The sequence below is a fragment of the Miscanthus floridulus genome, chromosome 10 (assembly GCF_019320115.1).
Source record: "Miscanthus floridulus cultivar M001 chromosome 10, ASM1932011v1, whole genome shotgun sequence".
Lineage (NCBI taxonomy): Eukaryota > Viridiplantae > Streptophyta > Magnoliopsida > Poales > Poaceae > Miscanthus > Miscanthus floridulus.
The window spans coordinates 126,251,738-126,277,755 of NC_089589.1; the positions used below are offsets into that span (position 1 = coordinate 126,251,738).

The 26,018-nt window shown below is 48.6% G+C and overlaps 1 pseudogene; it reads left to right on the forward strand.

Moving 5' to 3' along the window:
* Nucleotides 1-1,653: 1,653 nt before the first annotated feature.
* On the forward strand, nucleotides 1,654-24,657 carry LOC136489554 (receptor kinase-like protein Xa21; annotated as a pseudogene).
* Nucleotides 24,658-26,018: the final 1,361 nt, after the last annotated feature.

Consider the following 26,018-nt stretch of genomic DNA (forward strand, 5'->3'; position numbering starts at 1 on the left):
TTTGGTATCAGCTGATGTCGCCGAGCGACCACAGTAGTATTTGGAGTAGAAGTAGTCAGCAAATATAATCGTTAAGTTCATGGGGGAGCCCCGTGTGAACAGTTTTTGTATCAATAAATGCATCAGTTCTGTTTTTGTGATAGAATCACTATCCGTTCCTTGTCTTTTACCCTAGCATAGCTTTGTTTTTATCCTTTCTTTTTCGCACTTGCCCATTTGTTCCGTAGGCTGCCGCTTTTAAGAACCTAGGCATGGCCCGCGGGACTCAGCTGCTCGTAACCGTAGGTTATGGCGGGGTGCGTTCGGTTGGGAGTAAGAACACAGTTACGTAGGGTAATTAAAGGAATGGAATACCCTTTTCTTCGGGTAAATGTTTTTATCATATAATAGTAAAAAAAAGTGATAGTATTTAGTATTTTACCCTTAGCAGCCTCCGAGCGACCCGTGGTGTAGTGGTTTTGCAACGGTGGTGGTTTTTTTCTTCCGGAAAAGATGAAACGGCACATCCTAGCAAACTCTTCCTAAAGGGTCTGCGCAGGCTGTACTACTTTACTGTTCCTCGCGAACAGTCAAAGAGCTAATAATGAGTCCTAAACCCAGTGTATAAATAAATAAACAAACAAAAGAGAAACGCGTTTGTACTACTTTACTCTATTGCCTTTAGGACTCATTTGCCAAACAATGCTGGATTCTCTGGAAGGCATCTAGCGCACGTCATCTGTCTTACTGCGCACGCCATTATTGATGGCTGTGGGTGATCAGCCCCGTTCGTTGAAACCTTCCTAGTTTATAAGCCGGCTGATATTGTTTTATTATAAAAAAAAAAATTGTACGGTTGATACGACCAAGTGAAGAGAGTCTGGCTCATTCCTACCAGCCAGGCTGAGCTAGGACAGGCTATGTATATGCAAGACCCTCAAGTTTAGTTGACTGAATAAATAGATACAAAATCAACATAGCCCTTGTTTGGTCGCTTGTTTGTTTGGCTGTCTGCACTCGTTCTCTCACAGATGGGACATGGCGCGCGCTCGCACGAGCCGGGCCCGAAAGAAACGCAACCCAGCAACCGCGTTTCCACTTTCCAGCGAGCCTAGCTCGACGTCGCCTGGTGCATGCGGCTGGCCTGGCCCGAGCAGCAAAGCAGCTTACCAATCACACATGGTTCCTGCATGCGATGGGCCATGTACGAGTAGAAGCAGCGTACCAATCACGCCCCCTAATTGCCGCCTCAAGGAAAAATCAAATAGCACATGACTCATATTTTTCCTGTGTCATCATGCAAGGTCATCATGAGAAGACCGAAAAGAAGGTCGACGGGGAAATTACTATTGCAAAAGACGCGTTCCAACTCCCTACAGGTCCTGCACGTTAAGGCGTGCAGCTCCCGGCGGCTCCGGCTCCCCTACTACGCTACTGTCCCTAGGAACCCGTTTTCGCTCTCTTATTTCCTCTCTCACAGAGCCGTTCGGAGGGGAGGAACTGCTTTTTTTTTTCCTCCGGCTCCGGCTACAGCTCCACTACGATGCGGGAGCCGGAGCCGGAGCAGGAGCCCAGCCAAAGAGGCCCGATATTCTACTACTCCATTAGTATATGTATACAGACATGCATGCACCTGCCAGCAGCACACAACCTTGGCACAAGCAGCTCACTCCGATGGCGGTTGCTTGTAGTTGCAGCTCGGTATTGCTGCCATTGTTGCTGGCCATCTCGTTGTCAGCCCTTGTGCAAGGAGTCTCTTCTTCCTCCGCCACTGCCAACTCCAGTGAGAGCAACGGCAGCAGCGCCGACCTCGCCGCGCTGCTGGCTTTCAAATCCCAGCTCTCTGATCCTCTCGGTGTCCTTGCCAGCAGCTGGAGAGCCAACGTGTCCTTGTGTCACTGGGTCGGTGTCTCATACGGCCGCCGACGGCAACGTGTCACGGCTCTGTCGCTGCCGGACGTGGTCCTTCAAGGGGAGCTCAGCCCACACCTTGGTAACCTTTCTTTCCTCTCCCTGCTCGACCTGACCAACACCGGCCTCGTTGGCTCGATCCCTGCTGAGATTGGTACGCTACGTCGCCTGAGGGTCCTTTCTCTGTTCGGGAATAGACTCTGCGCCATCCCTAGCAGCATAGGAAACCTCACAGGGGCTCGCACTTTTTGGCCTAGGCAACAACAGCCTCTCGGGGGAGACCCCACCGGGGCTGCTGCACAACATGCGCAGCCTTCAGAGGCTTTCCCTCGAAACGAACCAGTTGAGTGGCCACATACCACCATGTCTGTTCAACAACACGCCTTCCCTGCGGTACATCGACATGATAAACAACAGCCTGTCGGGTCCCATACCACACGGTGTGGGTTCCTTGCCCATGCTTGAGTACTTGAACCTGAATCACAACCAGCTTGGCGGCACGTACGGTGCCCCCGGCCATCTACAACATGTCGAGGATGCGAGCTATTGCACTCTACGATAACAATCTCAGTGGTGTGATTCCGAGCAACGGCAGTTTCATCCTTCCGATGCTGGAGTGGCTTGACCTCAGCTGGAACAACTTCGCAGGCCGGGTTCCGCTAGGGCTTGCAGCATGCCAACAACACCTTTGGTACCTCGATTTGTATCAGAATCGTTTCTCCGACTTGGTGCCAACTTGGTTGGCTCAGCTCCCACGCCTCACCTATCTGTCATTGGGTGCAAACTACTTGGTTGGCTCTGTTCCATCTGTTCTTGCCAATCTCTCCCAGCTTACTGCGCTGCAGCTTGGTTCAAGTCAGCTGACTGGCCCAATTCCAAGCTCTCTTGGGAATTTATCTCACCTGTCTTTCCTGGGTTTGCAAATGAATCAGCTGTCTGGCTCAGTGCCACCAACACTTGGGAACATCCCAGCTCTGCGATGTCTACCTCTGACGGACAATAATTTAGAGGGGAATCTAACCGACTTGCTGTCCTCCCTGAAGCGACCTGATTTTTGCGAAGGGAAATCCACAGAGTCGAGGTGTAATAAGACCGTTGTAGATCATATTACCCAAATTCCAGTCGAATATCACATCCATACAACGATAAAATCAGAGTACAAATAGTGCGGAATTACATAAATTATTACATCGCCGCATTGGCGGAATCAAAAATAGCATTCATTCAGAACAACTTGAAGATAAGATCGCCAAACTCGAGCGTAGGCACGAACCCCTCAACCGTCAAACTCCTCGGAACTATACTCCTCAGCAGAACATGTGTGCCAAAATTTATCAGTACAATTTGTACTGGCCACTCCCACCCTATGAGCATTGCTTTGTAGAAATTGGATGCAAGTTGGATATAATCAAAAGAAACCTATAAGGTTGGGGTTTCCTATGCAATAGCATATCAAGTATATAATAATAGATGGTCCAGTTTTAACACCATTCCCACACACATTCCACCCCATTCCCTTTCCAGAGCCAGGTTTCGATCCTGGGATCGATATACCACCATCCACACCATCACCATACCATCTCTCAGTCGACAGGCCAACTCCCTCTCGGCACTGTCTCAAGGCCCGTAGCCCCTGGCCACGACCGACACTCTCTCACGGAAGAAGAAGAGAAGGACTCATCTCTTTATCTAGTTTAAGCGAAACCCAGGAAAGGTCCATAGCCGACAAGTCGGCACATGTATCGATCGATCAACCATACACTCTGCAGAGGTTTTACATAACCACAAGATCCGTCTTCCTTGCAGACCGTCGTCAACTGGGCTGATTCCGGTCGCTTGCTAGCCTAGGATAATGCCACTCTACCATTCAGCCCTGGTACACCCCAAGTCTAGTCTAGGGTGGCTGAAACTGTGAGTCATGAGCTAGGTCCACAAGGTCTCCATGAAGTCTCGGAAGAGTGTGGGGGAAATCCTCCGCGCCCCGTACCTCCTTACACTATCCGCTATCAATCTAGCAGTAGTGGCAATATCCTACCAAGTAGTCCGGCCGTCCCGCACCATATAGGGCGACTGGTATGTAAGGTTTCCCGGTGAATCTGAGTACTAGTAAGTCCTTAGGGATGACCAAGCTAGAATGTCTTCATCAGGGTTTCCATTTATCGTGCCACCACAGCACCTCCACCCCGGGCTCCTCCCATCACAGGTTCACACCCAGGGCCACCTCATATACCGTTTACCCACCACAGGTATCCATCCCAGGGGTGCCCAGGTAGCACCACACGGCATGACTTGCCCCAGGCTCGTCGTATACTCCAACTTGGTCGACACAACCCTCACCCTCCACACACCCAAGTCACACACGCAGCACTTTCCCCACAGTCCAGATAACACCACGCATTAATGTAGTATAAGCATAGTAGAAGTACAAGTAATGAAATATAGCAGTGAGCGTGTGTCTAGCCTAATAGCAGGGTATGCAGGGGTAAGGTTGCGTCAAGGTAGAGGCCATCAAGTAAGCATACTACCATGCAAGTCCTATCATAGTATGATTATAACAGTAAAGTAAAGCAATAGCAGTTCTATATTAGCCATGCGTAATAGGTGCTACGAGGTTGGGTGGGATGTGGCACCTTCAGTGTAGTCGTCTCTGTACTTCTCACGGTACTCACGATCCTCGTCCGTCTGGTTCTCCTCTGAGTCTGCATCGATCGCATTATAGTCGTGTTAGCGACGTCTATAGGATAGCATAAAGAAGCAATGAAAATTCAAAGGAGCCAAATGCACTCAAACATGAGTTCATTGCGTAGACCTTGATTTTAGATGAATTTTGGTCCTGGTCTTGTATTTTCTGAGTTCGTATGAATTAGTTATGAATTTCCGAAGTTTAAATCATTTCTGAAAATGGAAAAGGCCGAATTATTCCTGGGCTGACACGTGTCACGTTGTTACTGGTCCACGTGGCATGCTGATGTCAGCATGACATCAGCATGATGTCATTGGCTCAGCTCTGAGCTGACAAGTGGGGTCCTGCTGACGTTATCATGACGTCATCAACGTCATCAGTCCAACAGGTGGGACCAGGGGCTCTTGGGTCACTGACATGTGGGTCCGGTCAAAGTCAACGGGTGAGTTAATTGTCAATAGATCAGGGTCACTAACGTGTGGGGCCAGTGTTGCTGACGTCAACACCTGATGTCAGCATGACGTCATTTTGGTTGTGTTGTTACTGATAGGTGGGACCCGCGTGACGTCGTCATGATGTCAGTATGACGTCACTTACCGACATGTGGGTCCCGTGTATCTGTGACACTAACATGTGGGGCCAGGTCAACCGTCAACGTTGACCGGTCAACGGTCAACACGGGCCGGGTCCGAACTGGGCCGGTTGGGCCTGGGTATGGGCTAGGCTCAGCCCGCCACGTGGCCTCGTCACAGAGTGCCACGTCGCCTTCCGGGTTTTGGGTCGGGCTCGAGTCCACGGTTCGCGGTCCACGGTGGATGGCGTAGTCACGGCCCATGGACCGCAGACATAGTCTATGGTGGACCGTGTCCACGCTACTGTCTCCTTTGTCTGGTTCACGGTGGACCGAGTGCAGGGCAGCGCTGCCCATCTCACCCCCTTTCTGCTTTTCCACGACGGCTTACACACCGGCGACGAGCGCCCGGTGAGCCTCGCCAGCGACGCTGGTGCGTGATTGATGCGGGCGGAAGCTCCGCCGAGCCTCGGTGTCCTCGTTGGTGGGGTTAACGTGGCGTGCGGGGTCCCGTAGTGTGCCGGCCATGGCGGTGGTCTTACGGGCACGACGGCGGCATCGGTGAGGTGGCTATGGCCTCGGAGAGGCGACTCGGTGGTGCGAGTGAGCTTCACAAGGCTATTGCGGGCACAGCGGTGCTCTAGTGCTGCCCCGGCGGCCTCCGGTGGTGGCTGGCCGAGTGCACAGAGGCATCGGCAGGGTCTCAAACAGCGGAGAGCTCATGTCGGTTGGCTGGGGAGAGGTCTCAGCAAGGTGCTCACCGCGCAGTGCTCGGCGAGGCTAGGCGATGCAGCGGCGGGTCGTGGCCGTGTCGAGACAAGGCCGTGCCGTGCAGAGCAGCAACGTCGATGTTTTTGATCGGGGCAACGTCCTCCGCTCCGGCGACACTAGCGACATCGGGCGCTCCTTCTTCTTCCTCTATCCCTCTTCTCTCTTGGCTCAGGTGCATAGTGGACGGCCACAAAGTGGCGGCGGGGCGATGGGAGAGCTCTAGGGCACCCAGGGCCGGGGCTTTTATAGCCGAAGCTCGGCCATGGAGCTCGGTGAACGGCGGATGGAGATCGAGGGGCGATCGAAGGGCCTCTAGCGAGGCTGGGCTAGGGTTTTGGGCCGCGGCACGATCGTGGGCGCGATGGCGAAACCGTTTTCGTGTTCCTTGGTCAGCAAGGCAGGGGACAGGGGGGCGACAAAGTCACGGCTCGGCCATGGCCATGGCAGGAGTGCGCGACAGCGGTCATGCACCGTGCATGACCCTATCGGGCAGCCGGTGCCTGCATGGCACCCATCCAATTGGCTTTCGAGGTCGGTTGTGAGAGCACGGACGACGGATAGGGATCGAGGCAGCATTGGATTTTTCTTTTCCCCACGGTACCGGTGCTCTGTTTTCCGAAAGCAGAGGAGGGGACCAAGGAGGGGGATGACAAGGGTGCCCCACCCATCAGCCAGCGCGGGGAGAGACGACGGCGTGGCATGCGGGCTGGCTGCGTGGGCCACAAGCGCTAGCAGGCCAGCGAGGCTAGGAGGGCGAGCTAGGCCAGCCGTTGGGAGCGCGCGGGGTCTGAGGGCGAGCTGGGCCAACTCGGTTGCTTGGGCTGGCATGGCTGTTGGCGAGCTGGGCCAAGGAGATGGACAGGCCACAAGCTAGGCCAGATGGCCTTTCTATTTTCCTCTTCCATTTCCTTTCTTTTTATTTGTTGCCAATTGGTTAGAGTTTGATTTATTTAGCTACTTTGTGTAACTAAAATAGTTGTAGTTTCTGTTATACAAAAATATAAATAGTTTTCACCTTAAGTTGTTATTCTTTGGTTTGATTAATATTTACTTTATGGTTTATAACTTTAAAGGAGTTGATAAGCATTACATAAAGCAAGTGGAGATCCAAATCACAATTTGAGTTAAACAATGTATGCAACATTTTATTTGTTAGGATTTTTAATAAACATAATTAACAATGACATGCTGTGCTCATGAGATTGTCTAGTTGGGTTACAACTAATGCAACACCTAGGGTTAGCTCCTACAAATGTCACTCATCATCACATGGGGTTTTGAAGAAAAAATTTATAGTTGTGATTTTTGGTGTGTGGATTTTTGGGTTGTTACAGTCCTACCCTCTTAATAGAATCTCGTCCCCGAGATTAAAGCGTAACGTACTCTTCGAAGAGATAAGGATAGTGTAGCCGGAGGTCAGACTCTTTCTCCCATGTTGCTTCTCTCTCTGTGTGATTGCTCCATTGGATCTTGCACATAGGAATAGTCTTGCTTCGGGTCTCTTTGATATCTCTACCCAGAATTCTGATAGGATGTTCTTTATACTCAAGTGTATCTTGAATGTCAAGTGTATCAGTTGGAACTACTTCATCGGGCACTCTCAAACACTTGCGTAGCTGTGAGACATGGAATACGGGATGTACACCCATCAATTCCTCAGGTAGCTCAAGTTTATAGGCGAGCTTTCCAATCCTCTTGCAAATCTTGTATGGGCCAACAAATCTAGGGGCAAGCTTTCCTTTCACATGGAATCTGACAGTTCCACGTAGTGGGGATACCTTGAGATAGACGAAATCTCCCACATTGAACTCAAGTTATCTTCTCCTTTTGTCAGCATAGCTCTTGTATCGACTTTGAGCAATTCTCAAATTCTCCTTTACTTGCGCAACTCCTTCTTCTGCATCTTGAATCTTAGCGGAGTCAAAGAACGATCTTTCTCCTGGTTGGGACCACATCAAAGGTGTCTTACAAGGTCTACCATACAGAGCTTCAAATGGTGACATCTTGATACTGGCTTGGTAGCTGTTGTTGTAAGAGAACTCTGCATAGGGTAGGCATTTCTCCCAAGCAGAGCCATAATTCAGTACACTAGCACGAAGCATGTCTTCTAAGATCTGATTTACTCGTTCTGTCTATCCATCTATCTGTGGGTGATAAGCGGTATTGAAATCAAGTTTGGTTCTAATAGACTTGTGCAGAGCTTCCCAGAATCGGGACACAAACTGAGGACCACGATCAGATACAATGCTAGAGGGTGCTCCATGCAGTCTGAGAATATGTTCAACATATAGATCTACCAATTTTTCAGCATCGGTTTTGGTCTTAACTAGTACAAAGTGAGCAATCTTGGTCAAATGATCAACAATCACCCAGATGGAATCATTGCCTTTCTGTGAACGGGGCAATCCAACTATGAAATCCATGGATATGCTCTTCCATTTCCACTCGGGAACGTCAAGAGGCTTCAGCAATCCTGCAGGCCTTTGATGTTTAGCCTTGACTCTATTACAGGTATCACACTGTGCCACATGTCCTGCAATGTCTGTCTTCATGCCTTTCCACCAAAAGTGTTTCTTCAAGTCTTGATACATCTTTGAACCTCTAGGGTGAATACAGTACTTGGAATCGTGAGCTTCTGACAGAATTCCCTCTCGTAGTACCGGGTCAGATGGAACACAGATTCTGTTCTTGAACCAGATGGTTCCTTGTTCATCTTCCTGGTGGTTGGTCTTGTAGCCTAGTTTCATCAGACCACGGAGATATTCGATCTCTTCACAACTTTTCTGAGCTTGACGGATACAATCTGTGAGATCATACTGTATGCGGAGCTCATTCAACAAGCCATGCGGTAGTATCTCAAGCTGGAAAACTTCAATCTCTTCCTTGAGCTCAGGTGGTACGGATTCAGTGATCAAGGTGTGACAGTAACTCTTGCGACTGAGAGCATCTGCGACTACATTAGTTTTTCCCGGATGATAGTGAATTTCTAGGTCATAGTCCTTGATCAATTCTAGCCATCGGCATTGCCTCATATTTAGATCTTAATGAGTGAAAAAGTACTTCAAGCTTTTGTGATCGGTATAGATATCACACTTGTTGCCTATCAAGTAGTGCCTCCAGATCTTCAAAGCATGCACAACTGCTGCTAACTCAAGATCATGGGTTGGGTAACGGTTCTCGTGTTCTTTCAACTGTCGAGACACATATGCTATCACTCTTCCATCTTGCATTAGTACACAACCAAGTCCTTGACGGGATGCATCATAATAGACCACGAAATCTTTGCTGATATCAGGCAATGCTAGCACAGGAGTTGTGGTAAGCTTCTGTTTCAATTCCTAGAAGCTTTGTTCGCACTCGGGCGTCCATTCAAACTCCTTAGTCTTCTTCAGAAGGTTGGTCATTGGACGGGCTATCTTGGAGAAGTTTTCGATGAATCGGCGATAATATCCAGCCAATCCCAAGAAGCTTCTGACTTCTATCACATTACGGGGTTGATCCCACTCTTTCACAGCTTTAATCTTGGCTGAGTCAACTGTGACACCTTCAGCTGATAGTACATGGCCTAGGAAGGCAACTTTCTGTAGCCAAAACTCGCATTTGCTAAATTTTGCGTAGAGCTAATGTTGGGCTAGTTTCTCATGCACCATTCTTAGATGATGTTCGTGTTCTTCAGCGGTGGATGAGTAGACAAGGATGTCATCAATAAATACTACCACGAACTTATCTAGATCATCCATGAAAACCTTATTCATCATGTTCATGAAGTAGGCGGGAGCGTTCGTGAGTCCAAAGGACACCACGGTGAACTCAAACTGCCCATACCTAGTCACGAAAGCTGTCTTCGGGATGTCACTCTCTCGAATCTTCATCTGATAATAGCCGGATCTGAGATCAATCTTGGAGAAATACTTGGCACCTCAAAGCTGATCAAGCAGATCATCAATCCTTGGCAGGGGGTACTTGTTCTTGATGGTGACCGCGTTCAACTTCCGGTAATCAACGCACATTCTCATTGAGCCATCCTTCTTCTTAACAAATAGAACAGGGGATCCCTAGGGTGAAGCACTGGGTCTGATATATCCCTTCGAGATGAGCTCATCAAGCTGTTTCTTGAGCTCGGCCAGTTCATCAACTGACATACGATAGGGTCTCTTGGCAATGGGTCCTATTCCCGACAAAAGATCAATGATGAACTCTACATCATGGTCTAGTGGCATACCTGGTAATTCTTCAGGGAATACATCGGGATAGTCTCTAACCACAGGCACATCATGAACTGTCTTCTCCTCTTTCTGTGATTCTAAACTGGCTTTAAGGGCACACAGGATAGAGGTGGACTTTCTGGACTGGGGTTCACATCTAATGACTTGGCCTGATGGGTGGGTCACTTGGACATATCTAGGTGAACATGGTATGATACCTTGGTGAATGGTTAACCAATCCATACCTAAGATGACATCTAGGTTTGTGGAAGGTAACAGGGTTAGGTCGGCTTTAAAGATAAGACCCTCAATGGTAAGACTCACTCCCTTACAGATGTGGGTGCATTTTAGGTCTCCTAAAGGTGAACTAGTGATGATAGGCTTTCCATGTGGGGTTACAGGTAGGTCATGCTCTTGTGCAAACTTGGATGATATGTAAGAACAAGTTGCTCCAGAGTCAAATAGAACTGATGCAGTATTGCCATTAACTAAAAACATACCATACACCACGTCAGGGGCAGCCTATGCTTCCTCGGCGTCCAGATGGTTGAGACATCCACGGGTAGCAGATCCCTTGAACTGAGACTTCTGAGCAGCTGAGTTCTAAGGGCACTCAGCGGCTTTGTGACCTGGCTGGCCACAAGCGAAGCAGGTGAAAGGCGTACTGCCTGTAGCGGTTGGTGCGGGTGCCTTCCAGTTTCTAGTGCTTGGTGTGGAGCGGTTCTGTGCTGGGCGTTCATTCACAGAGCGGGAATGATTAAAACGGTCCTGAGTGTTGCAGTCCTGAGCATAACGGTCTCGGGTGTAACGATCCTGAGCAGGGCGGGAGTATTTGGCGGTGTAGCCTCCACTACCCCTACTCAATCCAGGGTTGTCATCTCTGTTGTGGCGAGAGCATTCCCTGGATGGTGCATCTCTACGGAACCTCTTGCGATCACGGCCATGGAAAGACTCCTTAGGCTTACGCTTCCTCTCCCTATACTCCTCTCCAGCTTTAGCACGATCTTTCTCGATCTGGATGCAGCGATCCACCAGAGCATGCAACGTGTTACTTTCAATACCACCAAACTTCAACTTGATGTGCGGGTTAAGTCCCTTGCGGTAATAGTACAGCTTCTCCTTCTCAGAGTTCACAACATAGGAAGGTGCATAGCGAAGAAGATTGGTAAAACGAGTAGTGTACTCAGTCACCCTGTACTTTCCCATCTTGATGTTGCGGAACTCCTCAGCTTTGGCCTCCATGATACCCTTGGGAATGTGATACTCAGTGAATGCTTCGGTGAACTCATCCCATGAAATGTTAGCAGGGTCCTCATGGGAATCACTGAAACTGTCCCACCAGGCGCGTGCTGCACCTGTGAGATGGTGTGCGGCTGCTCCAACACACTCATCGTCGATGAAAGTAGTGAGGTCAAGCTTCTTCTCCATCTCCTTGAGCCAGTCATCGGCTACAAGCGGGTCAAGGTCGGTGCCATCATAGGTAGGTGGCCTTAGCTTCAGGAATCCTTCTAGCTTCCTTTGGAAGTCATTCTGCTGACCTCCTAGTTTGCTCCGTTAACCAGAGCTGCAAGAAGTTGGGTCTGTTGTGCCATCGCTTCTGCCATGTTTGGTGGTGGTGGTGGAGGAAGGTTCTCCTCAGGCGGTGGGGTATTCTCCAGGTTGAAGGGTATCCCTCGACGTCCACGGCCATGGCCATAGCCACGGTTGTTGCCACCACGCCCCCCATTTGGTTCGACTGGTTTGGGGGTGGGCGCACGTCCACGGTTCATTAGGCGATAAGATCGGCGGTTCGGCATCTGCAACACGGATCATAGAGAATTTAGTGTTTATGCCATAAGTGCTTATAATTCAATATGATTACATGATTTTGATGATTTAAATAAAAACATTTATACTATCCAACACTCATTACAAAGAAGCAATAAGATCCATAAGATGCAATAAGATCCAAAACATTCATTACATGGGTTTTATTACACAGCATCATCTCCAGTAGTTACACTTGAAGACGTGCGAGAATCGTACTATGCATTAGTGTCTCATAATACATCTCATAAGGGGTACATCATGGGGTACAACTTATGGAAGCCACTGACATGACTCATGACCACATAGGGTCATTCTACTCTAACTCGTACACCGTAGCTGGGATACGACTGTTCTCGATCTCGATCTCTTCGTCAGACTTGTGAAGTCGGGACACGTACTTCAAGGCCTCAGCAAGCTCCTCAGTAGGCTTGGCTCCAGGTAGGGTAGGGTAGGCATCTAGGTTGAGGCAAGTCAGGGCTAACTCAAACTCCTCTATCCTAGGCTTTGTCTTGCTGTGAATCTCCTTGGGCAGCTAATCCCACATACCCTTCATCTCCCTAAGGCGCTTCCTATCAGACTTCTGCCAAGCCTGCCATGTCCTCTCACACTTGTCCTGTAGGTACTCGTTCTGCCTGAGTGCCTTGATCAGGTGACCCTGGTTGCGAACGGCCTTCTTCCTGAACTCCTCTAAATCCTAAGTCATGGTCTTGTTCCGAGATTGAATTTTCAGCATATCAATCCCCTTGGACCTCTCTCTGTCTTCTCTGCAGTTGAACTCGGCCTTCTTGTCATCCAACTCTCTTTGCAACTCCAAGACCTTGCTGTCGAGGTAGCAGTTCCTGTTGCCTAGGTCGGTGGCTTTGTCCTGTAAGTCTACGACCTTAGTTCTGTGGACTTCTTCACGATGGTTGAGCTCATCCTGTAGCTTGGCGACTATCTCAAGTAGACTAGCTCGCTCCTGTGCTCCCTACGAGTCTTGCTCCTAGTACTCCCATAGAAGGGCCTGGTCCTGACGTCTCCTTTGCTCCAGCTGGGTCACGTACCTGTCCTGCTCTAGTAGGTGGATAGCCAAGACGCGAAGGCATTTGTCCTCCTTGGCAAAGATAACTCTGCCGGCTGTGAAGCTCTGCTCACTAGGAGTAAGGCTGAGGTCGAGGGCCTAGGGAAGTAGACGGAACTCTGTCGCCTTTAGGTGCTCGTAGTGGTCCCTCATCACTCTGCGAAGTGCCTTATGTGAGATAGGTTGCAGTCCCTCCTTGACTGTGTCCTCTATAGTCATCTCGATGAAAGCTAGGATAGAAGGTAAGGTAGTGCTAGCTGGGAACTCGACTGAGGTGACAATCGGTCCTTCTATTCCTCCTTCCTGAGCTGGCTTCTCGGTGCAGGTGACCTTGACAAGCTCGTCGGGGACACCTAACGTGATGAGAACTCGGCAGAGGGTCCGTGTAAAACCCTCGAGCTCACGTAGGTCGAAGGTAAGCTTGGCGTGGTCCAGAGGTAGCGGCCCTAGAGGCGGCCAGTCGATGTTCGTTGCCATCTGCATGTTTTAAGGAACAGGTGTTAGCAGGTCAATAATAGATAAGCCTTGCATAAAAGTAAATGCAGGGTCGGTATATAACCAAAAGAAGGGCTGTTCACGTCCTATTCTATCGTCCATTTCTAAGGGTTTCGTCCTATGGTCAAGTATGGCTCTGATACCAACTGAAGCGACCTGATTTCTGCGAAGGGAAATCCATAGAGTCGAGGTGTAATAAGACCGTTGTAGATCATATTACCCAAATTCCAGTCGAATATCACATCCATACAACGATAAAATCAGAGTACAAATAGTGTGGAATTACATAAATTATTACATCGCCGCATTGGCCGAATTAAAAGTAGCATTCATTCAGAACAACTTGAAGATAAGATCGTCAAACTCGAGCGTAGGCACGAACCCCTCAACCGTCAAACTCCTTGAAACTATACTCCTCAGCAGAACCTGTGTGCCAAAATTTATCAGTACGATTCGTACTGGCCACTCCCACCCTATGAGCATTACTTTGTGGAAATTGGATGCAAGTTGGATATAATCAAAAGGAACCTATAAGGTTGGGGTTTCCTATGCAATAGCATATCAAGTATATAATAATAGATGGTCCAGTTTTAACACCATTCCCACACACATTCCACCCCATTCCCTTTCTAGAGCCAGGTTTCGATCCTGGGATCGATATACCACCATCCACACCATCACCATACCATCTCTCAGTCGACAAGCCAACTCCCTCTCGGCACTGTCTCAAGGCCCGTAGTCCCTGGCCACGACCGACACTCTCTCACGGAGGAAGAAGAGAAGGACTCATCTCTTTATCTAGTTTAAGAGAAACCCAGGAAAGGTCCATAGCCGACAAGTCGGCACATGTATCGATCGACCAACCATACACTCTGCAGAGGTTTTACATAACCACAAGATCTATCTTCCTTGCTGACCATCGCCAACTGGGCTGATTCCAGCCGCTTGCTAGCCTAGGATAATGCCACTCTACCATTCAGCCCTGGTACACCCCAAGTCTAGTTTGGGGTGGCTGAAACTGTGAGTCATGAGCCGGGTCCACAAGGTCTCCATGAAGTCTTGAAAGGGTGTGGGGGAAATCCTCCATGCCCCGTACCTCCTTACACTATCCGCTATCAACCTAGCAGTAGTGGCAATATCCTACCAAGTAGTCCGACCGTCCCGCACCATATAGGGCGAGTGGTACGTAAGGTTTCCCGATAAATCTGAGTACTAGTAAGTCCTTAGGGATGACCAAGCCAGAATGTCTTCATCAGGGTTTCCATTTATCGTGCCACCATAGCACCTCCACCCTGGGCTCCTCCTATCATAGGTTCACACCTAGGGCCACCTCATATACCGTTTACCCACCACAGGTATCCATCCCAGGGGTGCCCAGGTAGCACCACACGGCATGACTTGCCCCAGGCTCGTCGTATACTCCAACTTGGTCGACACAACTCTCACCCTCCACACACCCAAGTCACACACGCAGCACTCTCCCCATAGTCCAGATAACACCACGCATTAATGTAGTATAAGCGTAGTAGAAGTACAAGTAATGAAATATAGCAGTGAGCGTGTGTCTAGCCTAATAGCAGGGTATGCAGGGGTAAGGTTGCGTCAAGGTAGAGGCCATCAAGTAAGCATACTACCATGCAAGTCCTATTATAGTATGATTATAACAGTAAAGTAAAGCAATAGCAGTTCTATATTAGCCATGCGTAATAGGTGCTACGAGGTTGGGTGGGATGTGGCATCTTCAGTGTAGTCGTCTCCATACTCCTCACGATACTCACGATCCTCGTCCGTCTGGTTCTCCTCTGAGTCTGCATCGATCGCATTATAGTCGCATTAGCCAAATGCACTCAAACATGAGTTCATTGCGTAGAGCTTGATTTTAGATGAATTTTGGTCCTGGTCTTGCATTTTTCTGAGTTCGTATGAATTAGTTATGAATTTCCAAAGTTTAAATCATTTCTGAAAATAGAAAAGGCTGAATTATTCCTGGGCTGACATGTGTCACGTTGTGACTGGTCCACGTGGCATGCTGACGTCAGCATGACGTCATTGGCTCGACTCTGAGCTGACAAGTGGGGGTCCTGCTGACGTCATCAACGTCATCAGTCCGACAGGTGGGACCAGGGGCTCTTGGGTCACTGACATGTGGGTCCGGTCAAAGTCAACGTCAAGTCAACGGGTGAGTCAACGGTCAACGGATCAGGGTCACTGACGTGTGGGGCCAGTGATACTAACGTCAGCAGCTGATGTCATCGTGACGTCAGCATGACGTCATCTTGGCTGTGTTGTTACTGATAGGTGGGACCCGCGTGACGTCGTCGTGGCGTCAGTATGACGTCACTTGCCGACATGTGGGTCTCGTGTATCTGTGACACTGACATGTGGGCCCAGGTCAACCATCAACATTGACCGGTCAATCGTCAACGCGGGCCGGGTCTGAACTGGGCCAGTTGGGCCTAGGTATGGGCTAGGCTCAGCTCGCCACGTGGCCTCGTCACAGAGTGCCACATCGCCTTCTGGGTTTCGGGTCGGGCTCGAGTCCACGGTTCGCGGTGTAGTCACGGCCCATGGACCACAGACACAGTCTGTGGTGGACCGTGTCCACGCTACTGTCTCCTTCGTCTAGTTCACGGTGGACCGAGCGCAGGGCTGCGCTGCCCATCTCACCCCCTTTCTGCTTTTCCACGGCGGCTTACACACCGACGGCGAGCGCCTAGTGAGCCTCGCCAGCGACGCTAGTGCGCGATTGATGCGGGCGAAAGCTCCGTCGAGCCTCGGCGTCCTCGTTGGTGGGGTTAACGTGGCGTGCGGGGTCCCGTAGTGTGCCGGCCACGGCGGCGGTCTTACGGGCACGATGGCGGCGTCGGTGAGGTGGCTATGGCCTCGGAGAGTCGACTCGGTGGTGCGTGTGAGCTTCACAAGGCTATTGCGGGCACAGCGGTGCTCTAGTGCTGCCTCGGCGGCCTCCGGTGGTGGCTGGCCGAGTGCACAGAGGCATCGGTAGGTCTCAAACGGCGGCAGGCTCGTGCCGGTTAGCTGGGGAGAGGTCTCAGCAAGGTGCTCACCGCAGTGCTCGGCGAGGCTAGGCGATGCAGCGGCGGGTCGTGGCCGTGTCGAGACGAGGCCGTGCCGTGCCGAGCAGCAACGTCGACGTGGTTGATCGGGGCGACGTCCTCCGCTCCGGCGACACCGGCGACATCGAGCGCTCCTTCTTCTTCCTCTATCCCTCTTCTCTCTTGGCTCAGGTGCGCAGTGGACGGCCACAAAGTGGCGGCGGGGCGATGGGAGAGCTCTGGGGCACCCGGGGCTGGGGCTTTTATAGCCGAAGCTCGGCCATGGAGCTCGATGAATGGCGGATGGAGATCGAGGGGCAATCGAAGGGCCTCTAGCGAGGCTGGGCTAGGGTTCTGGGCCGCGGCGCGATCGTGGGCGTGATGGCGAAACCGTTTTCGTGTTCCTTGGTCAGCAAGGCGGGGGACAGGGGGGCGACAAAGTCACGGCTCGGCCATGGCCATGGCAGGAGCGCGCGGCAGCGGTCATGCACCGTGCGTGACCCTGTCGGGCAGCCGGTGCCTGCGTGGCACCCATCCAACGGGCTTTCGAGGTCGGTTGTGAGAGCACGGACGACGGATAGGGATCGAGGCGGCATTGGATTTTTCTTTTCCCCACGGTACCGGTGCTCTGTTTTCCGAAAGCAGAGGAGGGGACCAAGGAGGGGGATGACGAGGGTGCCCCACCCGTCAGCCAGCGCGGGGAGAGACGACGGCGTGGCATGCGGGCTGGCTGCGTGGGCCACGAGCGCTAGCAGGCCAGCGAGGCCGGGAGGGCGAGCTGGGCCAGCCGTTGGGAGCGCGTGGGGTCTGAGGGCGAGCTGGGCCAACTCGGTTGCTTGGGCTGGCATGGCTGTTGGCGAGCTGGGCCAAGGAGATGGACAGGCCACAAGCTGGGTCAGATGGCCTTTCTATTTTCCTCTTCCATTTCCTTTCTTTTTATTTGTTGCCAATTGGTTAGAGTTTGATTTATTTAGCTACTTTGTGTAACTAAAATAGTTGTAGTTTTTGTTATACAAAAATATAAATAGTTTTCACCTTAAGCTGTTATTCTTTGGTTTGATTAATATTTACTTTATGGTTTATAACTTTAAAGGAGTTGATAAGCATTACATAAAGCAAGTGGAGATCCAAATCACAATTTGAGTTAAACAATGTATGCAATATTTTATTTATTAGGATTTTTAATAAACATAATTAACAATGACATGCTGTGCTCATGAGATTGTCTAGTTGGGTTACAACTAATGCAACACCTAGGGTTAGCTCCTACAAATATCACTTATCATCACATGGGGTTTTGAAGAAAATTTTTGTAGTTGTGATTTTTGGTGTGTAGATTTTTGGGTTGTTACACTTTCCAACTGTAGGAAACTCCAGATCCTTGACATATCTGATAACTCCTTCGCCGGGGGATTCCCAGACCTCGTGGGAAACCTGTCTACAAAGTTATATCGCTTTACGGCAGGTTACAACAAGTTAACAGGCAGGCTTCCATCGACACTGTCAAACTTAAGTAGCCTTGAAACTATAGGACTCTCCGGCAACCTGCTCACAGGGCCAATCCCAGAGTCTATCGTAGTGATGCAAAATCTAGCGTTCTTTGATGTCTCAAGCAATCACTTGTCAGGCCATATCCCAGCAGAAATCGGTACACTCAAAAGCCTACAGCAATTATTTTCTCCAAGGAAACAAATTCTTAGGCTCTGTACCGGATAGCATTGGCAATCTTAGCTGGCTAGAACACATCGACTTCTCCCAGAACCAGTTGGGTTCAACAATACCGGCAAGCCTTTTTAGCCTTGAGAAGGTTATCGAGCTAGATCTTTCTCATAACTTCTTTACAGGTGAATTACCCGGGGATGTAGGTGGGTTAAAACAAGTGGGTACAGTGGACCTGTCTTCCAATTTTTTGCTGGAAGCATCCCAGAATCGTTTGGACAACCTAGGATGCTCACTAACCTAAATCTGTCACACAACTCGTTCGAAAACTCTATCCCAGACTCGTTTCAAGAGCTTACTAGCCTACAAGCGTTAGATCTCTCCTCAAATAATCTCTCTGGCACCATTCCCATGTTCTTTGCTAACTTCACATTCTTAACAACTCTGAATCTCTCCTTTAATAAGCTAGAGAAGGCAGGATACCAGAGAGAGGTATATTCTCAAATATCACGATCCAATCTTTGATTGGGAATGCTGGGCTACGTGACGCTCCACGCCTCGGATTTTTGCCATGTCGTCATGAAAAGTCTCACACGAATATTAGGCGCTTCTTGAAATATGTAATCCTTGCTGCTGCCGTAGCATTTGGGTCTACTCTGCTTTGTGTTTGCCTGATGATCAGAAGGAAACTTAAGAGCAAGGGAGAGGCTAAAAGCTCTACCATCGTTGATCAAGGTGACATGGTTGAGCACAGAATTGTCTCCTACCATGACCTCGTTCATGCCACAGCAAATTTCAGCGACGACAACCTGTTGGTGTAACACCCTAGGTGTTTGGCTCCCACAAAATTGCATTTCATTTCATAAACATGTGCATCATCTATCTCATCATGCCATTGTACTGAAACATGTATATGCAACATTCTCAATTATGTTTGTTTCATACTTGATTGCTTGTGAATGGTAGTAGTGCACCATGTGAATGCAGCATGAGTTTCTCATACCTTGAAACATGGCAACATGGTAGTAATATGATAAGTTTAAAATTGCAACAAAGTCATAAAACATGTGAAACATGGATTTGCAACATTAGGGTAAATTGAGTGTTTTGTTGTTTCATCACATGTGATACTTAGAAGTTGGTGTAGCACTTGTGTAGAGTGGTTAATTATGGTCTAATACACCTTAACTACACTTAGGGTAATTGATGGGACATTGTTCATGTGGACCAAAATGACTAAATTGCCCTCTAGGTGGAGGTTTGACTTAGGATGACCCATAGAGTGACTCTGTTTGACTGATTAAAAAGTCCAACCTAGAGACCTTGCATGGATGTGCACCCTTTACCAAAGTTGTAGCCAATTTATCAAGGAACAAAAGTCTCAATATGACCATCTCATGAAAATGGCTAGAACATACTCAAACAGGGCCCACAAGTCAGGTTTCCCTGCTGATTTCATACTTAGAAAATTTTCTAAGTCATAGATACCATTCCAGTTGGATCGAGCCAACTTTGGCTTGATACAACTTATGATCCATGGAGAATTAGCTGTTGGTGTCTCAAGAATTGTTGGAGCCCTATCTTCACTCTACAACTTTCATGTATGTTTCTTCCACTAACTCGTCACGGTTTAAGAGATCAAACGTCGTCAAGTCTCACTGTCAGTCATCGCCATGGAGCACTGAATCGAAGTTTCAGAAAACCGTCAGTGAACGCCGTGGCCGACCGATTCAGAGTCTGGCCACCGCGTGGCGTGCATGCTCAGCTAGCGCCTCCACGTCGCGCGCCGTGCTCCCAGATGAAAGCCAGCGCCTCGCTCACTCCCTCTTCATCTCGCCAGTTCACTCTCTGCCATCCTCTTCCACACGAGCGCGGCGACCGGGAACACCATGACGCCTCCGAGCCAAATCACCCGTAACCGAACGCCATCGTCTGATTCCCCTGAACCACAGCACCACCGTGAGCCCCTCCACGTCCTCGACCTCACCGTAACCTCATCCTCGCCTCAGGTAGAACTCACCGTGACGGCGGCTCCACCGGGTCGCCATGACCGCCGTCGGCCGAGCTCGCACGTCGCTGTGCCGCTCGAGCCTCTTGCTATCCCCTCTTTCCCTTGCTCTTGGTCTAGTGAGTGATGCTGATGCTCGTAGGGTAGACCACTAGGGCCGTGACGCCGTCGGCTCGCCGGAGCTGGCCAAACCGCGGCCGTGCGCCGCCATGGCCGTCGCCATTTCCCCTAGCCACCGTAATAGCCGCAATTGATGGTACCCCTAGGTGCGCAGGGTGAGGTGAACACGCTGGTACCGATGGCCTCGCCGGAGCTGCCACCGGCGACGAGCTACACCGTCGCTCTTCTTCCCTCCCCTATCTGTCTCTCTGACTTGCGGGGCCCGCTCATCAGCAGCCGCGCGCAGGCGGGAGCCGGCCGTGGGCCGCGCCGTGTTTCTGGGCCGCGCTGAGTGCTGACGCGCGTGCGTCGCGGGCCGCCGTGCTTTTCCGGGCCGGCCCAGTAGCTGGTTAGGTTTTCCATTTTATTTTGTTTTATTCTTTTTCACATATTTGAGTACATATTCAAAAATGTATATCTCTTGGTTGGTAGATCCAAATGATGTGGTTCCAATTTTGTTGAGTCCCTGGTAATGTCTAGTTTATTTTAAAAATATAATTTATGCCATGTTCTGTTATGAAAAATGAAGTTGCTAATTATCTCTTTTAATCATGTGGGAAATAGGGGTAATTATATCTTTTCCTGTGTAGCTCCAAATGACATGAAATTGTTATGGTGTACTGCTCATATCATGAATAGCTTGTAGTTAAATTTTCATACATTTTGGACACTGTATGTAGGAGTTAGGTAATTCTCTTGTTTGCATGGATGGATCTTGTGTGAATTTTCATAATTTTTCTATAGATCCAGTAAAGGTAAAATTTGGTGAGTGCTATTCTTATGCTAGAATGATACTAGAAAAAATGTGAAATCTGTTGCTTGACACTTTTCAATAGGGTTTCCTAATTATGCTAGAAAGAGACATGCCATCTATTATTTTTGATACAGCAAGTTCTGTTTGTCCAATTGCTTTGAAATTTTTATGGTAGTCTATGTGAAGCATGAAGTAGCTACTGTAATTTTTGTAGATTTTTCTGTATAGTTTTACTATATGTTGCTTTAATCACCTAATTAACTAAATAAATTAGAAAAGGATATTAAATAATTTATTTAGAAGTTGGCACTATACTTTCTGATGTTCCTCTGGTATGCACAACAAGTTGGTAAACTTAGTTTGGTCCAATTATGCTTTTTCATCATCACTAAATATTTAATTTAGTAAAGCTGCCATTTCTGGACAGATTCTATGTTTACTTGAATTCGATTTGGTTAACGTAAGAATCATGCTTTGATGTTTATAAATGATTTGTAGAGAATTTCATAAGCTTTCCAGAATGTACTCTTGCAAGTCATTTGAAATTGTAGAACTCTTGTTGTGATTGAATTAAGGAACTGCTAGTTTGCATATGAAACCTTAACTGTTGATTTAAGTATGCCTTTACTATTCCTAAGCTTGTGGTAATGTTCCTAGGTGTTAGGCCTTTAACTGAAGATGAGCATCTTTATCTTAGGTTATGCAAGTTAGGTAAGTTGACCTTGTTCTTCAAGTTAAGTTAGATACATGTTTTAAAGTGATTTGAATAGAGCTATTCTTAATCGGTAAACGAGTGTCCAGTGATGTTTTCGTTAAACACTTACTGTGATCCATTCATCATGAGCATCATGTCATTCCTTATGCATCCATGATATTTATCTTGTGCATCGGCATGCAATAGGTGTACCGGAAGGAGTGACACTGTTGGAATTCGAGGAACCGAGCGGGGAGCAGCAGCAGCCAACACCGGAGGTTCAGGAGGTGCAGCCCTCGGGAGAAGTGCCAGACGAGGTCGCCGTTGAGTGCCCGGATCACCGTCCGTGCAACTTTGTGAAAGGCAAGCCCCGGAGCATATTAAGCCTCCTAATTTCCGAAGTGCAGTTAAAGTATTATTGTTACATATATATATTGTTGCATTAAGTTTAGGTGTTTGATGCAAACACTTGCTGCATTGGTTATCCAATCCTTGTCCAGATATTGATACCCTGAATCCTATGCAGCTCAGGCTCGTGTAGTGCTTAGCTCTGCTTAAACGCGGTAGAAGTCAGGTGATTTCTTGTCACCTGCGAGATATAGGGATATACATATGGCACGGTTGCCTATATTTGCTATCGTGGAAAAGAACCTGTCTTAATTTGAAATGAAGACCGGGAGGAGGCTTGCCGGTTTGTAGTGACTCCGTCTGTGTCGTTTAAGGACCGAATCTTGGAGCCTTTCCTGTTCATGTTGAACGCATGCCTCTCTCTTAGTTGGCCGGGTCCGGAGACCGACCACGAAGCCGAGTAGCTCACCTCAGGCCGGGAGTCGATAAGTATAAAGTACGCCTCGGAAGGGAGCCGTAGGCGTGAGTCCAAGGGCAAGTGATTGAAAAGTCCTGATCGTCCTGGCAGAAGGGTAATCCTTAAGAGTGCTGGCGCTGATCGAACCTGCGAATTTGGTTCCTGAGTTGTACCAAAGGTGACCCACGGCTACCCTTGCAAAGTATGCCAGGGTGAGAGTTAGGAATACCCCCTCAGCTGAGTTGTAATTCGATTCGAGTCGCCGTCTCTCACCGGTTAGTGAGAACTTGACGGGCTTATCTCTAAAGTAGATACACTAAATAACATAATGGTTCAGGAATGATGATATGATGATGACAGCCTTATTATACCTGCTATGATTAATATTGATTGCTCCTAATAAGTGAGTGCTCTAGTACAGGTGCAAATCTAGTGGACAGGTAAATGATGATAAACTTGATACGAAGTTTAAATTGGTTACTATATTCATAAGCTCTTTTATGCAACTGTGTCCAGCTAGCCCACCTCATAAGCCTTGCATGACTCTTGGTGTCCTTTATTTCTGGTTTTGACGGGTAAGTCTAGCTGAGTACCTTCTCGTACTCAAAATTTATCTTCCAGCTGTTGCAGATGACCAGTTCTACTTTGGTTGCTGCAAGTATTGCCTTCTCCCGGCTGGGGATGAAGACTAGACCGTTGGGCGCGGTCTCTCCTAGTTCTCGTACCTGATGATGCTTTTGTGGGACATGACTAAGATCTGGCAATGTATTTGAAACTATGAAGTTATGTACTAAACTATGATGCTTCCGCAAATTTGAACTTGGTTTGTAATATTTTATTTGAACTCTGATGGATGTAATCCGAATGCCACTTGTGAAATGTTGTAACGAATGATGTGTTGTGTTGAATCACTACGGTCTTGGTTTGTATGTCGGGAGTTGTTTGAAATCCTTCGTGATTTCCGGACTACTGGGATTATGGGAGCTTAAGTACAGGAATTTAACCACTTCGGTGATTGTTTTTGTACTTACGTTTTTATAATTTGGTCGGTTCTGTTACAGTTGGGGACTGGGGGTTTCGGAAAAGTTTTCAAGGGCCAACTGAGCAATGGTTTGGTGGTTGCTGTAAAAGTTCTAAACATGCAGCTGGAAGAGGCCATCAGGAGCTTCGATGCGGAGTGTCGTGTGCTTCGCATGGCTCGGCACCGCAACTTGATAAGGATACTAAACACCTGCTCCAACCTGGACTTCAGAGCGCTCGTGCTCCAGTACATGCCCAATGGTAGCTTAGAGAAGATCCTACACTCTGAAGTTAGAAGGAACTTGGGGTTCCTTAAAAGGTTGGAGATCATGCTTGATGTGTTCATGGCAATGGACTATCTTCACCATGAGCATTACGAGGTCGCCCTGCACTGTGACTTGAAGCCTAGCAATGTGCTGCTTGACAGCGACATGACGGCACACGTGGCAGACTTTGGAATTGCAAAGTTGCTATTGGGTGAGGACAAGTCAATGACTACTGCTAGCATGCCTGGAACACTTGGGTACATGGCACCAGGTACTACCACTTGTATGCTGTTTTGCTATAACTATATCTTTGATCGTATATACTCATTTGGTTGATTAATCGTGCTAACTTCTTGTTATCTGAATTTATTGAGCTATCAGAGTATGGATCCTTTGGAAAGGCATCCCGCAAGAGCGATGTGTTCAGCTTTGGAATCATACTTCTTGAAGTATTCACTGGAAAGAGACCCACAGATCCCATGTTCGTTGGGGATCTGAGCATCAGGCAGTGGGTTCACCAAGCCTTTCCATCAGAGATTTTCCATGTTCTGGACGAACAGATCCTCCAAGAAGCTTCCTCTTCTGCCCCCGACCTGAAGCACTTACTGCCACCAATATTTGAGTTGGGTTTGCTCTGCTCAAGTGACTCACCTGACCAAAGGTTATCGATGAGCGATGTTGTGGTGGCACTGAAGAAAATAAAAAAGGATTACACCAAGTCTGCATCAGCGACAGAGCTGTGTGCTGCCCAGTGACGTGTCTATTCTCTTCGTTCCCTTCTGCAGCTGCAGCGAAGTCTTGCTACATTTTGCCTACTTTTTCCTTAGTCTGCCAACGTGTTTGTTTGTTCCTGTTGTGAATTTTGTTAATGCTTCTTTCGTATTTGAGATTAGTTTGCATACTGTGAAATGCAGAGTTAACTGGTTTGCTGTTGTAGCTGAAACCTTGGTCGTAATAAGTTGCGAGATTCTGCCTATCTGAATCCAATAATGTACTTGTGGGTTGTAAGGAAACACTATTGTCATCAGATTCCCATCGGGGTCTAGTGGAAACTCGAAAATACAAATGAGAAGAGGCATCGGCTTGTTCGTTGGTTGGTTTCTGGGCTGATGGCTGGTGTTGGTTCGTTGTGAGAGGAAAACACTGTTGGTTGACTGATAAGCCCTGGATGAAACCAACGAACGAACAGGCTGATTGCAGCAACTCGGGTGCAAATGAACACCTCGGTGGCTGTGGTTTTTTCTGCATTTCAAAGTTCGGACAACGGTTTGACACACATGATCAATTATAATTTTCAATCATTTAATTGCTACTATAGATCTGGAAGAGTTCAACATTAAATTCGAAATTAGAAGTGAGAATGCCTGAATGGGAAAATGGGGATTAGTTACTGAATTAGTATTACCAGCGTCAGTGCGTCACAGCGTGCGGCCTCAGGCTCTGGCTCTACCGCTCTGGGCTCTGCGCCTCTGCCTGCCCCGATGCGCCGGCGCCACTGCGGCCAGGGACAGGCCCAGGCTAGCGCCGCACCGGCCGCCGAGAGCTGGGCCCAAATCCGCTCCTGACTCTACTAATGTTTTGTGTTCGTTTGAGCCGAAGCCACCGTGTCTGCAGTGCGATCCCGACTAGCCTAAGGTCGGTGACATCGAGTCCACCTAACTCCTTTGGTCCGCAAAACAGTAGTCCATGCCACATACATTTGCCTTGGACTGAACCTTCCTTGCCCATCTAGAGGAATCGAGGACATATTGCATCGATTACTAATCTAACATGGACATCTCGCCAGATTTCCCTGAAACATCGGAGAGAGCCGATCATCGACAAAGAAGACTTTAGTCTTGTCTTCAAACTAAATTGTTGCATGAACAATAGAAACTGAATTTTGGTAGAGTCACCAGAACCCAAATCCATGGGCTTGAAGATATTCAGACCTGAGCAGCAGAGATTTTCTTGCAAAGCTGAAGCTTTGCGCACCAAAATCAGTGGGCAGTTGGGCCAAGAGCCCAAGACAAATGGAGGAAGAGCACATGGTTTTGGTCTTTTGGACCACTAGACGAAAGAAACCAGTGTTCAGGAATGCACGGCTGATCCCTATGCCATTTTCTCAGAATCAAGC